A 13,306-nucleotide genomic window follows, 5' to 3' on the forward strand; every position below is an offset into this window, starting at 1 on the left:
TACCCTTAATTCCAAGTTTTTCAATCTCTAAAAATGTTTACATTTTTACAATTTTACAATTACAATTCAGTTTTACTCTTTGGAATTAATTGTGTAATGTAGTCACAATAATCTGTAAGAGATAGCCTTTTATTAAAGTAGAAATCTATTTGATTATTTTAAAACAATATTTTATTATAATTTATATATTTTTTATATATAATTTATGTACAATATATATTTTTAATTTGTATCACTTACATTAATAAAAAGGCCAAAATATAAGCCATTCTCAAATCCCTTTTTAAATATCTCAATAAATATATTGCCAAACTGAACACACTCTCAATCATGCACACACACACACACATGCACGCACGCACACAGGGCCACACTTTCACACATGGCCTCCTCATCAGTCGGAGGCTCCAGCTGTAGTGAATTTCCTGGGTTAAACAGTGAAGACAGCACATTGTTTGGGCTCACAAACCCCCCCTTGTCATGTGTCTTCCCCCTGGCGGAGCGCAGCACAGTCTCGCAGGCAGGCGGCCAGTGTGAGGACTCGTTCCCACAGCTAGAGGCCTGCGCTGAAACTCAATCGCCATGTGAGAGGTGGCCAGAAACATGGGCCCACTGCTACTGTGAGGGCACCGCCAGCCAAGCGGACGCTGCATGTTTAACACTGTTCATCACATCGATTCTTTGTCGTATCCATGATTTAACTGATATGATACAACACCTTGGAAGGATCAAGCTGGCAGATTATAATCTTTTACATGCTAATTTTCGGTTGTGTTAAACTCGTCAATTTTACCCTTAAATTTAATGGAAATATGCATGTAATGTAACATTACAGTGAAAATTAATGTATTTATTCCTTAAAAATATCAGTTTAAAAACGTTAAATTTTGTTTCACAATCAATCATGACCAAGAATTTTTAAAAACAACATAAGAATAACACATACACGCATACATACATAAATACACTACCCAACAAAAGTCTTGTTGCCTATCCAAGTTTTAGGAACAATGAATAATAACTTGACTTCTAGTTGATCATTTACTATCAGAAGTGGCTTAAATGAAAAGGCAAATGCTTCTAGATTACGCATATTTTAACAAAATAAAATATGATCATGCCTTGATTTTTAATTATTTAATTAGGACTGTAAGGTCTGACTGCTTAGACAAAAGTCTTGTCACTTAACAGAAATAATGTATAGTATAGATTATAAAGTCATGGTGCAGTGGAAAAATAATTATTATTGGGTATGACTCCCATGAGCTTGAAGGACTGCATCCATACTTCTCTGCATTGCTCAAAAAACTTATTAATAAATTCATGTTGAATGGCAAAGAAAGCATTCTTGCAGGACTTCCAGAGTTGATCAAGATTCTTTGGATTCATCTTCATTGCCTCCTCTATCTTATTCAATAAAAAAATGCTCAATAATGTTCATGTCCGGTGACTGGGCTGGCCAATGCTGGAGTACCTTGAAGGTATGAGAAGGAGCTCTGTCCTGATGAAGAAATTGCCCTCTCCTATGGTGTGTAAGGCACAAATGTCTTGATACCTCAGGCTGTTGATGTTGCCATCCACTCTGCTGATCTCTCGCACACCCCCATACTGAACGCAACCCCAAATTATGATTTTTTCTTCACCAAGCTTGACTGATTTCTAAGAGAATATTGAGTCCAAAAAATCTATCTTCAGCACTTTTCCAAATGATCAACTAGAAGTCAAGTTATTAGTTTTACAACTGGGATCCACAACAAGACTTTTGTCAGGTGTACATGCACATACATACATGCATACGCACAGTTTTAATGACTGGATGGAGAGTACTAGAGTACTAAATATACTAAGTAGTCATTCTAAAATACATGCTTTAAATGAGTCTTTTCTGCTGACAAGTGGGGATGTGGTTTCCAAAAAAAAAAAAAAAATCTAAACCTCATATTACATAAAAAAGTATATTATTTAAATTTTTAATAAATAATAAAATTTTAATAATTACAATTGTAAATGCAAACAAAGCTGAATTAGTTTTACTCAAAGTATTATACTTAAAGTATTTATATTTAATTTAATTAACAATTTAACAGACGGACATACAGATAGAAAGATATTTGGAAAATTTTAAATATCTTTATTTTATATATATATACACCTTTTCAAAATGAATTTATATTTTATTATATTATTTTAAGACTTAGTTGCACGGTGGCGCAGTGGGTAGCACTATTGCCTCACAGCAAGAATGTTGCTGGTTCGAGCCTTGGCTGGGTCAGTTGGTGTTTCTGTGTGGAGTTTGCATGTTCTCCTTGTGTTCGCGTGGGTTTTCTCCGGGTGCTCCGGTTTCCCCCACAAGTCCAAAGACAATCGGTACAGGTGAATTGTGTAGGCTAAATTGTATGTGTGTAAATGAGCATGTATGTTTCCCAGTGATGGGTTGCAGCTGAAAGGGCATCCGGTACGTAAAACATATGCCAGATAAGTTGGGGGGACTAAGCCGAAAAGAAAATGAATGAATGAATTAAGACTTTCAAACGGATCGTGCCTTTAGTTGATGTCATTGATCACACTTGAAGATATTCTCGTTGAGAAGAACTAACTTCATCACCTGAAGGCCTATTTAGACTCACGACAACATCTATGAAGAGAAAGATATGATTTTAGTCCACACTCCACACCACAAATGACGACAAACACGGATAAATAATATTGTTGGAATCACTTTCTTTCACTCTTTTTTTCCAAATGATGAACATTAAAAATGCTGTCAGCCAATTAGAAAAAAATCCTACTTTAAAGTGCTTGAGCATGTAAAGAAGTAGAATAATATCTTCTTCTGGTGTGGTTGTTAATGCATTAATGATAAAATGAACTTGAAACTATTGTTCAAAGCTATATTTTAATTTAGCTTTAACTGTTCAAAATTGTTCTGATCTCATAATATAATGTTTAACAAAATACACAAACCTGTGTAGAGCTGCTCCAGATCCAGTGGTCAGCACAGATACAGTAGCTCCAATCAAGCTGTCAACAGTCTCTCATAGCAGGCAGCAGCTCTCCCAGGTGTGACCTGAAAGATATTATAAGGGCTAATTAAAGCAGTCTGTCGGCCTGTACAGACCCGGACTTTCCCTCGTTTTCCCCTGTTGACGGAGATGCTCACTCAAGAATTTTCAAAGTTCTTTTTAGGATAAATATGGTATCATATTGACAGGAGAACGCATATACACGATGAAGCCCTAAATGTTTGCTTCACTCTTGCATGTGAAAAATACAATGAAATTTCAAGAGATGGAGATACAAAATAAGGTGAAATTTAAAAAAGTGTAAACTGCTCACATGTGTATTATTAAGCCATTAGCAGGGACATTATTTACATTATTGCTCCAGATTTAAGTGTCATTTAGACCAAGGGCGATAACTATAAAGATTTAACAACCATTCTAATAGAATAGGAAGTCCAGTTCCACAAATAAATGATAAAACACTCCCTGAAATCACATTCAGAACCTTTTTTTCAGCCAAAGAACAATAAACAATCAAAATCCATTCTACTTTAAAGATTTTAAAGGGCTATTCTATAATTAATTACTCACCGTCACTTCATTCTCTGAGACCTACATTCATCTGAATCTTTCTGACCCTCCATAGACTGCAACAGTCCAGAGACGTTCAAAAACCAAAGGAACCAAAAATATTGCCAAAAGATTCCATGTGGCTTCAGTGGTTCAACTGTTATTATGTGAAGCTCAAAGAACACTTTTGTGCACCAAAAACCATAATACAATGCTTTAGTGTTGCACTGCTGACTATAATGGCAAATACATTGCTTTAAACACATAGTGAATGTGCAGCTTGACCTGACGTGAAAGAAGTCTACGGCTATAAAAGTAATTTTAACTTTTTTTGATGCACAAAAATGTTCCTGGAACATTGTACGATTCCAGTTGGAAAATGTAAGCCATATGAGCAATATCACATGAGTAGCAGTGCGATGTGGCTATATATCGGCACTAGTGGGAGGTGTGCTATAGTGTCCCACCAGTGATGATATACAGCCACATCGCACTGCTACGAATGTGATATTGCGTTTACAACAGTCTGACGGCATAATTGTGTGTATAAAAAAGAAAATCAAACACGGAGAGTTTCAAAACCCTTTTGTAAGAGGAACTACTTTCTTCCGTCATTCGTTAACATCTGCAGCTGAACAGAACAGCAGAAACAACAGTCAGAACAGCAGATATTGCTGCACATTCACCAACATCACTTTAGAGCTAGCATTTGAATAATTCTATAGCGTAAGGTCTAAAGTTAAGACAAAACAGCTGATTTTGCTCACATTTTAAGATTATAAGGCCGTAGGTATTAAATGACATCCGTCAACAGAGATTTCCTAGTATTTCTGTTGCAATCGGGATATCGGCAGTATGGTATAAATACAGCACTACACCATACAAAAGAGAGAGAGAGACCGACCAAGAAAGTCATTTACCTGCTTAATAATGATTTGATCAGCTGTAGTTTGAAGTTTCGCAGTTTTTCTCTTAGGGCTTATTATGCAGTCTCTGTCGCCATCATGGGGATGAACATAGTCAACCGTCTATGCTTAAAGACAGGCTAATGGCCGCAGACGTGCCTCTCAGAAATGATAAATATTTTAAAATAGGCACTAACCTTATAAATAAACAGCATAGTTGCAATCTAAACAACTAAATTCTCGACTAAAAAAAGCCTCAAAAGTACATTGTGTTGCCCAACAGCAGCAATATTTGTCAAACTGTAGTGTCTTCTGCGTGTCGCTCTATGTGGGTGAAGTAATACATAAGGATGAAGGGTGAAGAGGCTGGATGAGTGCTGTTACTGGCAGAATACTGCACAGCTATCAGCCAATCAGATTCAAGAACCAGACAGAACTGTTGTATAAAACGTAATACATAATACAAAACTTGATAATTTTCTGTTATTGTTATTTTGCGTTGGTGTTTACGCCAATATAGTTCTTGCAAGAGTTCGTTTAGGACAAGATGGTCCATTTTCAGTGGTGGGAGTAACGAATTACAACTACTCACGTTACTGTAATTAAGTACATTTTTGGTGTAATTGTACTTTCATGAGTAGAATTTTAAGCCTGTAATTTTACTTGTACTTGAGTACAAATTAAGCTGAGTAATCTACTTCGTTACTTTTAAAATCACAATTCGTTACAGAGTACTGTAAATAAATTAATATTTCAGCCACGCACTGACCAGCATTTCGGAAGCCAATAAAAAAAGCTGATCTTAACGGACCAATGAAAAGCCTGGTACATTATTTGAACCGAAAAACAAGTTCAGGCTACTGCAGATTTACGTGACCGTCATCATACAGTCACAAAGTTATCAATTGACATATGGAGATTTAAGACAGAAGAAATGAGGAAGAAATAGCAGAGGATGAATGCCTATGGCCACACCCGGAGGAGCTGTTCACCTACAGGTATATAGGGAAGAAAGGGGATAGATGCGCTGATGTGAATAGCTATGTTATCATCTAAAATGCTAATTAAATGTATGCTCAAAACTGGAATATCGCATAAAAGACTGCAAATAAAGCAGCTTTTCTGTCCATCAAGTCAAAAAGAACAAAATTGCCACATTCTGATTAACTGGCGACAAATATCAAAAGTAAAAACAGAATTTGCATCAGTAGGAGCAGCTGCATGAATAAATTATCTTCATTTAATAAGTGACCTGCGCATCAGAAGGCAATCCTGCACGCAGTGAACGCGCGCTGGCGTTTGAAGGCGCGAGACACGGAGTGCAGGCACTCTTGACAATTCTGGAGGTCATTATTAATATAATATAATACTGAAATGGTTGAGGCGGTTTAGAATGACCAAAACAACACTTAAGATGTTTTACAATGTGCTTAGCCTGCTGGTTTGTCCATTCACACACATTTTCAAAATATATGCGCATTATAGCGTTTCCATCAACCGTTTTTATGTGCATATCCAAAAAGCGCAAAAATAAGTGGATGAAACCCGCCCTCTGCTGTGCCATCCGGCTTACACAGGGTTTCCGTGGGGTCTTAAAATGTCTAAAATATAAACATCTAAATTTTAGGCCTTAAAAAGTCTTAAATTTGCTGTTCTAGGTCTTAAATATGTTTGCACAGGTTTTATTTTTCCGATGTACATGTATCGCTACTCCTAATGCTCATTTAAATTTTTTTTTTTTTGTTGTTGCTTGGTTTCGTGGTGGTGTAGTTCTTTATTTCACTAGTCCTATTGTGATTTGCAGTATTAAAACTACAAATAATACCAGCATGCAATAGCTCAGTGCGCGCGGCGAATGTGACGTCATCGCCGTGTTTGCGGAGGTTCACTTTGGATGCGCGCGACATGATTTCGGGTGAACAGTTCGCGCGGCGCCGCGCTTAATTTGAGTTGAATTTGAATCGCTTTGAAGAGATTTTGTCTGTAACAGTACGACTGTACAGACATCTTAACTATCCGACCATGCGTGATCAGCATAGAGATAACCAGATGACCAATAATTCTAGGCTAGAAATTGCAACAGCCATGGAAAGGAAGTGTTTTGTTAAAGTTTGGAAAAGGGGATAAGTTTGTTACAACAAAAAAGAGGCCATGGCTAAAGTGGAGACCCAGGTGGTTTTAAGATTACAGAATATGTTTTTCCACCATTTATAGGTTTTACACTGATGTATCATTTTGAAGTTAAAGCAATGTAACAAAAATTAAGTAACAAATTAAGTATTTAATAACTGGAAAATAATATATAAACCCATCGACTTACAGTAAACTCATGCCCAATTTCTAGGCTTTATTGGTGATGATGGACAGGATTGTTGGACCATTATTGCCTTTTCAGCTCATTAGTAGAGGACAGAAACTAGCCAGACAATAATGTGTCAATTGTTGAGTGGGCAAAAAATGTTTTTTTTTTTTTTTGCTATTATTCTTGCCAGAATAAAAAAAATATAATTGTAGAGTAACCCATGTTCTGTTGTCATTGAAATGTAACTTTAATAGGTAGAACTGTCCGAGATATAAACAAAAGTGAGTGATGCATCAAACTTTGATTTAAAAAATCTTGAATAGTTATAAAACTTTATAATCATTAATTTTCTTTTTGGCTTAGTTCCTTTATTAATCTGGGGTCGCCACAGCGGAATGAACCACCAATTTATCCAGCAATTGTTTTACACAGCGGATGCCCTTCCAGCTGCAACCCATTCTCATTTACAACAGCAGACAATTTAGCTTACCTAATTCACCTAAAATGCATGTGTTTGGACTGTGGGGAAAACCGGAGCATCTTGAGCAAACCCACGCAACACGGGGAGAACATGCAAACTCCACACAGAAATGCCAACTGACCCTGCCAAGGCTTGAACCAGCGACCTTTTTGCCTTGAGTCAAGAGCGCTACCCACTGCCCCACCCGTTACCCAACTTTGTAATCATAATAAATTATAAAATAATGAAAAATAATTATTTTTAAAATCTTGAACAATATTAAAGATATGACGTAGTCTTAAAACGTATTACATTTGACATTATGATAACTGCAGAAACCCTTTTTTTTTTTACAAGACTTCAGTCTATAATCTGAAAAAAAACATGGTAAGAAGACAACTTAATTTGTGTGATATTTAATTTATTAATAATATGTTTAGGCACTAGGCAGTGTTGTTCTGTGGTTTCTGACGGTTCAGTTCGCGAATTAGGTAATTAACAAAGTTTCTCCATAATTTGCAAGTGTTTTTTTAATTTATTAAATCATCTATTGATTGTACAGATATAAAGGCATCATTTGAAATGATAAAAAGTCGTGCATTTGTGCATATTTCTGTTATCTTTATACTAAAAAAGGCAAAACATTGTTTTTGTAAAATAATCATGGTGCGCAGTGGGTATTGCTATCGCCTCAAAACAAATAGTTTGTTGGTTCAAGCCCTGGCTGAGTCAGTTGGTGTTTCAGTGTGGAGTTTGCATGTTCTCCCCATGTGGGCGTGGGTTTCCTCTATAGGTGCTCTATAAATATAATCTATAATTAATGCTGTTTGCACAGTTTTAAAAGTGTTTATAGTATCTTTAAATGTGTTATGTAAAATGTGTTTTACTGCCTGAATCTTGTCTGACTCTGCATTCATGGATAATTCCACCAATACCGCCAAGCTAAAAAAGTAATTTGTAATTTTGTAATTTGAGTAGTTTTTACGAGGAGTAATTTGTACTTTTACTTGAGTACTTTTTAACACCAGTACTTTTACTTGTAATTGAGTACAATTTCAGCAATGTAACAGTACTTGTAATTGAGTACATTTTTTTTGTACTCTTACCACCAGTGTCCATTTTAATGGTCGCATTTAAATTTAGCAATGGCCTACTTTTAGGTTTGAATAACTTTTTTCATTCAAATTATTCATTCATTCATTTTCTTTTCGGCTCAGTCCCTTTATTAATCTGGAGTCGCCACAGCGGAATGAACCGCCAACTTATCCAGCATATGTTTTACGCAGCAGATGCCCTTCCAGCTGCATTCCATCAATGGGAAACATCCATACGCACTCATTCACACACATACATACGGCCAATTTAGCTTACGAATTCACCTATACCACATGTCTTTGGGTGCTCCATTTTCCCCCACAAGTCCAGAGGAAACCTATGCAAACACGGGGAGAACATGCAAGTTGGAGGAGGAGGGAAAGGGTCGTGATGGCACCTTGTGCCTATGGTTTAAATATAGTGTCCTCCACCATTCAGAGGAATTTGTGGGTATGAGAGAGATCTCAGGGCTGGTGGGAGCAAATTGTGGCGACTGACCACTTTCTTCCTCGATGTTTCCTCTGTTGTTGTTGTTGTTTACCGCGTCAGCATCTACACACATGCTTCTTCCTTCTATGTCAATAAACCACAGAGAAATACTAAATTGTTGCAAGTTTAATGACGTACAAAACCGAATGCCTCAATAAATCCGATCTGACTGTTTACACGAGTCTCCTTGTCACATATCTGATTTATAGCTGATTTATTTCCATATGAAGGAGGCCTGAAACCGATCTCTGATTATCAGAATGCATGCGTTTTTTTCATGTTTACACGGTCATAGAACAGATACGATTTATTACCCATATGCGCAAAAAATCTATATTGGGTCACACTTAACTGGCATTGTAAACAGGACCTAAGCCGAAGGAAAATAAATGAATGAATACATGTTGTCATTTAAAACACTATTGGTTGTTTTTTTATGCAACAAAAAAGGTGCCATGATTTCAAACATGACTGTGTTCACTTTAGCCTACAGAATTACAGAACAGTTTGGATATTTTATTTAAAATTCAAATGAAATGCTATCAGAGCTTTACAGAATACAGAAGCTTTCACTCCTATTGTACTTGTTTTTGCATTTCATCCTTGGCTAATAGAAAACATGTCCTAGTGGTATCAGTCCAGGATAAAACTGCAAAACAAAAACACAGAATACGGCCTCCAGCAAGTGTGCAGACGGTCAGTGTGGAGCTACGAGCTTTTTGGTGCCATCTCTAAATCGAAACATCGAAGCAAGTCCAACCCTAGGACACAACCTATACTGCAAGCGTTTGTGCATGTTTGTGTGTGTTTCTTCTATTCCCAGGCAGGAGGAAGGATTCCTTTCATCCCAAACATGCTTGCTTGGAGAAGGCGGGCGGCCCTGCCCCTGGGCCCGGCGAGAGGGGCCCAGCCCTGATGTGCCATGCTATCAGTGGTTCCCAAGGCTGGCCAGCCTGGGAAAAGCTGGGTGGACCCGTTCCAAAATCAGCATTACATGCATTATTGTTCTTACCCTCCCCGAGTCCCAAGCACACAATGAAAACAACAGCAACAGCCACAATCTCAAGCCCTTCGCTGAACACAAGGCTGCCCTTAGTCACTCGCAAACTGCCTTTTTAAAACCAAGTTAACTGCTTCATGGCAACGGACAGTGTTGCCCGGGTACCAGCTTCCTCAGCCTGAAGACTACACTGACCTGCTTTACATTCAGGCCAAACAAACATTTGTCTAGTTAAATTCAAAGCGAAATGGTTAGGAAAACATGGCCATTTATTACTCTTCTGTAAACTTACCTGACAACCAGTGGCTGGTTAAGTTAGTCAAGATCAGATCCCATTTTACTCAGGACAGTCTCATATTTCCAAAGTCTATTTCATTTTTATTGATAACGCAAGTAGCATAATGTCAACACCAATTTTTCGTCTAGTGAAAATAGCCCAATAAATGATTGACAATCATGTTAACAATCATGTCATTGTATATTTCAATTAACAAAACTACCTTCATATCACATTTCCATTTGGATTGGCTTGAAGGAATTGAATATTATGAATTGAATATGGAGATGAAGTCTGACAGGAATGTGATTAACTATGGCAAGAGGGAAAACAAAGCAATTTAATTTCTAAAGAGCAAAAACGAAACAACACTGTATTCATTATTTTTGACTTATTAATGATGTCTCATGTATAAAACAGTGTTTGAATAAAAACACTTAAAAAAAAATAGCCAGTTCAAATATAAAAATTTCAGAAGCAAATAAATAAATAAATAAATAAACAAACAAACAAACAAACAAATTAATATATATATATATATATATATATATATATATTAAAATTTCAGGAGAAAATAAATAAATATATTACACCACCACCAGCCTGAACTGTTGATACAAGCAAGGATGGAACCATGGAGAAATCAAGACTCATCAAACCAGGCAAGATTTTTCCAATCTTCTATAGTCCAATTTTGGTAAGCCTGTGCAAATTGTAGCCTCAGTTTCCTGTTCTTAGCTGGAAGGAGTGGCACCCGGTTTTGTTTTCTGCTGCTGTAACCCATCCACCTCAAGGTTGGACATGGTGCATTCAGAAATGCTCTTCTGCATACCTCGGGTCGAACGAGTGGTTATTTGAGTTACTGTTGCCTTTCTATCAATCAAACCAGTCTGGCCATTCTCCTCTAACCTCTGGCATCAACAAGGCATTTTTGACCACAGATTTGCCGCTCACTGGATATTTCCTCTTTTTTGGACCATTCTCTGGCATTGGTATATAAAAGCTTAAGCAATTAATTTAGAACATTTATTGCAATATTTAATCAAAAGTAAAAACTACACTTATTTGTTTATCCCATATCTTTTATCTTATTTTATTAAGATTTAAAAAGATAAAAATGATGGTAAGTTTTGATTTTATCATGACTTTAATATAACTTTCCACAGAAATAACTGTGCTTTGATTACATAATAATGAAATTCTGCAGTAAAAAAACAGCTTAAACAGTACTTTTCTGGTCTTCAAGCCTGACCTAACAGGCTTTCATCTAATCCAAATAGCAGACAAGTGCTCAAAACCTTTCTAAATCTCTCAAAATAGACCAGGGTAGTCTGGTTTAAACAGGCCTGCATCAAAAGACGTACAAGAAACAACAAAGTCATAATCTGAGATCATAATCTAGCTCCATCATCATTTGGTGTTTCTCCAGATACTCAAGGGATGTTCTTATGATTAGTGAATGAAGCCGGCATGAATGAAGAGTGTTTGCTAATCAAACTCAAACCATCTACTGATAACTTTCCTTTCCTCACTGATCAGACACCAAGAAAGATTTAGAGATTTTGACGAACCCGATTAGTTCCTTTGATGACTTTCTGGAGTTGAACGTTTCATTTCAGCTGCCAAACTGAAACAAATAACCCGTGAGTAAATAATCAACTCTATTCTCATTGTTATCCAATCTGTCCGAAACAAACGGGCAATCTGTTTATTTTTCCTGTCAGTGGAAGAGCGAACAGCCACAAACGGACAATATCCTAGGATTGTGGACTTTTGACTCCGAAGTCATATTATAGGCGCTTTATTAGTGTTTAAGGTCACAGAGAGACAAGCAAGTGCATCCTATATCAGGAAGCCGTGTGCGTCTCTGGAGTGAAATATTTGGCTTTTAGTCGGAGCGCCGGCCGTGAGTCGGAAATCCTGGGAAGTGAGTTCATGGCAGACAGGCTCCAGGCGTCGTATGGGCCAATGCTGAAGAGAATGGCCCAGAATAATAGGGGCCTTCCTGCCATTCTCAGATTCGGGGCAGTATTTCTGTCACAGCTTTCCATCGCACTGTGTCCGGCGTTTAGCTCCGGCACCCATCAATGCCCAGAAACACAGCGATCCACACTGCGAGTGATATTTGGCTCAACAGAAAGTGTCTGTCAGAATTATGTCAGGATCACAACATAATGTGGTCATTTCGCATGGCTTTCATGGGAAAATATATACTCGCATAAACATGTTTGTCAGTATGAACTCTGCTATAGTTATACAAAAGTGGCATATTTAAGGTTAGAACACACACATTGACAGGTGCCCCTTTTCCACTTCCTGTCTTATGACCCGAGCTTCCTGCCAGGATACATGAGCTTGAGGAAACTGTGGGCTTCCCCGAACGCATTCAGCTCTCATTGTTCACACATTGTTACTCAATTGTTATACATACCTTTTATTCACTGTGGCACCTATGGTATTTACACAATAGCTTCGCTTCCACTGTTGGAGGTCGGAACCTGTGGGTTTTGATGCTTTGTCAGATGTTTAAACAGTTGTAGAGACTAATACTGATGTGATTGAGCATTTGTGGCCTTTTTAGTTTTCTTACCTTATGATGAACATTTGGTCTGAATACTCAATGCAGCAGAGGTCTTGTAGATATTGTAGGAAGTCTGTGATGAGATTGATTTAGAGTTCCACCTAGAGAATTACAACAGTTTTCAGGTTAGTCCAGGAAACATTCATTATGGATAAATGCTCTAGACGTTTAATTGTATTGATGGGATTTTTAACCAAATGCAATAAAAAAATTCAGAATTTGAATTGGAATAGTCTACTGAGAAGTGAAAAACAGACTGGGTTTCGACTGGGAAATTGAATTAATTTCGTTTATTTAATTTTTAAAGGGGCGGTACGATGGCTCAATGGATAGCACTGTCACCTTACAGCAAGAAGGTTGGTGGTTTGAGTCCCGGCCGGGCCATTTGGAATTTCTGTGTGGAGTTTGCATGTTCTCCCTGTGTCCGCGTTTAAAAAAAAAGGGGCTGTACATGGAGGAGAAAATAAGAACAAAAAATAAAAATGCTCATTATAAAATAAGCAGACTGTTTAAAACAAATTTGAAAATCAGCAAATTAACCCTGTTAAAAGATAAACAAATAAGAGTTTTACGGAGAGATTTGAAACCCTTTACCGAAAAATGTTATTACAGTGTTCACAGAGCA

At 37.2% G+C, this 13,306-nt stretch overlaps 2 protein-coding genes across 22 annotated transcripts in view; one reads left to right on the top strand and one right to left on the bottom strand.

The window, feature by feature from the left end:
• esco2 (establishment of sister chromatid cohesion N-acetyltransferase 2) overlaps nt 1-13,306 on the top strand; it is a 365,881-nt gene that overhangs the window by 254,402 nt on the left and 98,173 nt on the right. The window lies entirely within an intron of this gene.
• Nucleotides 1-13,306, bottom strand: part of hey2 (hes-related family bHLH transcription factor with YRPW motif 2) — a 97,277-nt gene that overhangs the window by 10,091 nt on the left and 73,880 nt on the right. For 12 of the 21 annotated variants that reach the window (XM_073933190.1, XM_073933189.1, XM_073933183.1 and 9 more), the window contains 3 exons: nt 12,691-12,782; nt 12,532-12,598; nt 2,965-3,067 (listed from right to left, as the gene is read on the bottom strand). The gene's annotated coding sequence lies outside the window, so the exon portion shown is untranslated. Of the gene's footprint in view, nt 1-2,964; nt 3,068-12,531; nt 12,614-12,690; nt 12,783-13,306 lie in introns of all 21 variants that reach the window. The other 9 variants (XM_073933192.1, XM_073933176.1, XM_073933184.1 and 6 more) reach the window with 2 other exon arrangements.

Source organism: Danio rerio, chromosome 20 (assembly GCF_049306965.1).
Source record: "Danio rerio strain Tuebingen ecotype United States chromosome 20, GRCz12tu, whole genome shotgun sequence".
In the NCBI taxonomy this organism is placed as follows: Eukaryota; Metazoa; Chordata; class Actinopteri; order Cypriniformes; family Danionidae; genus Danio; species Danio rerio.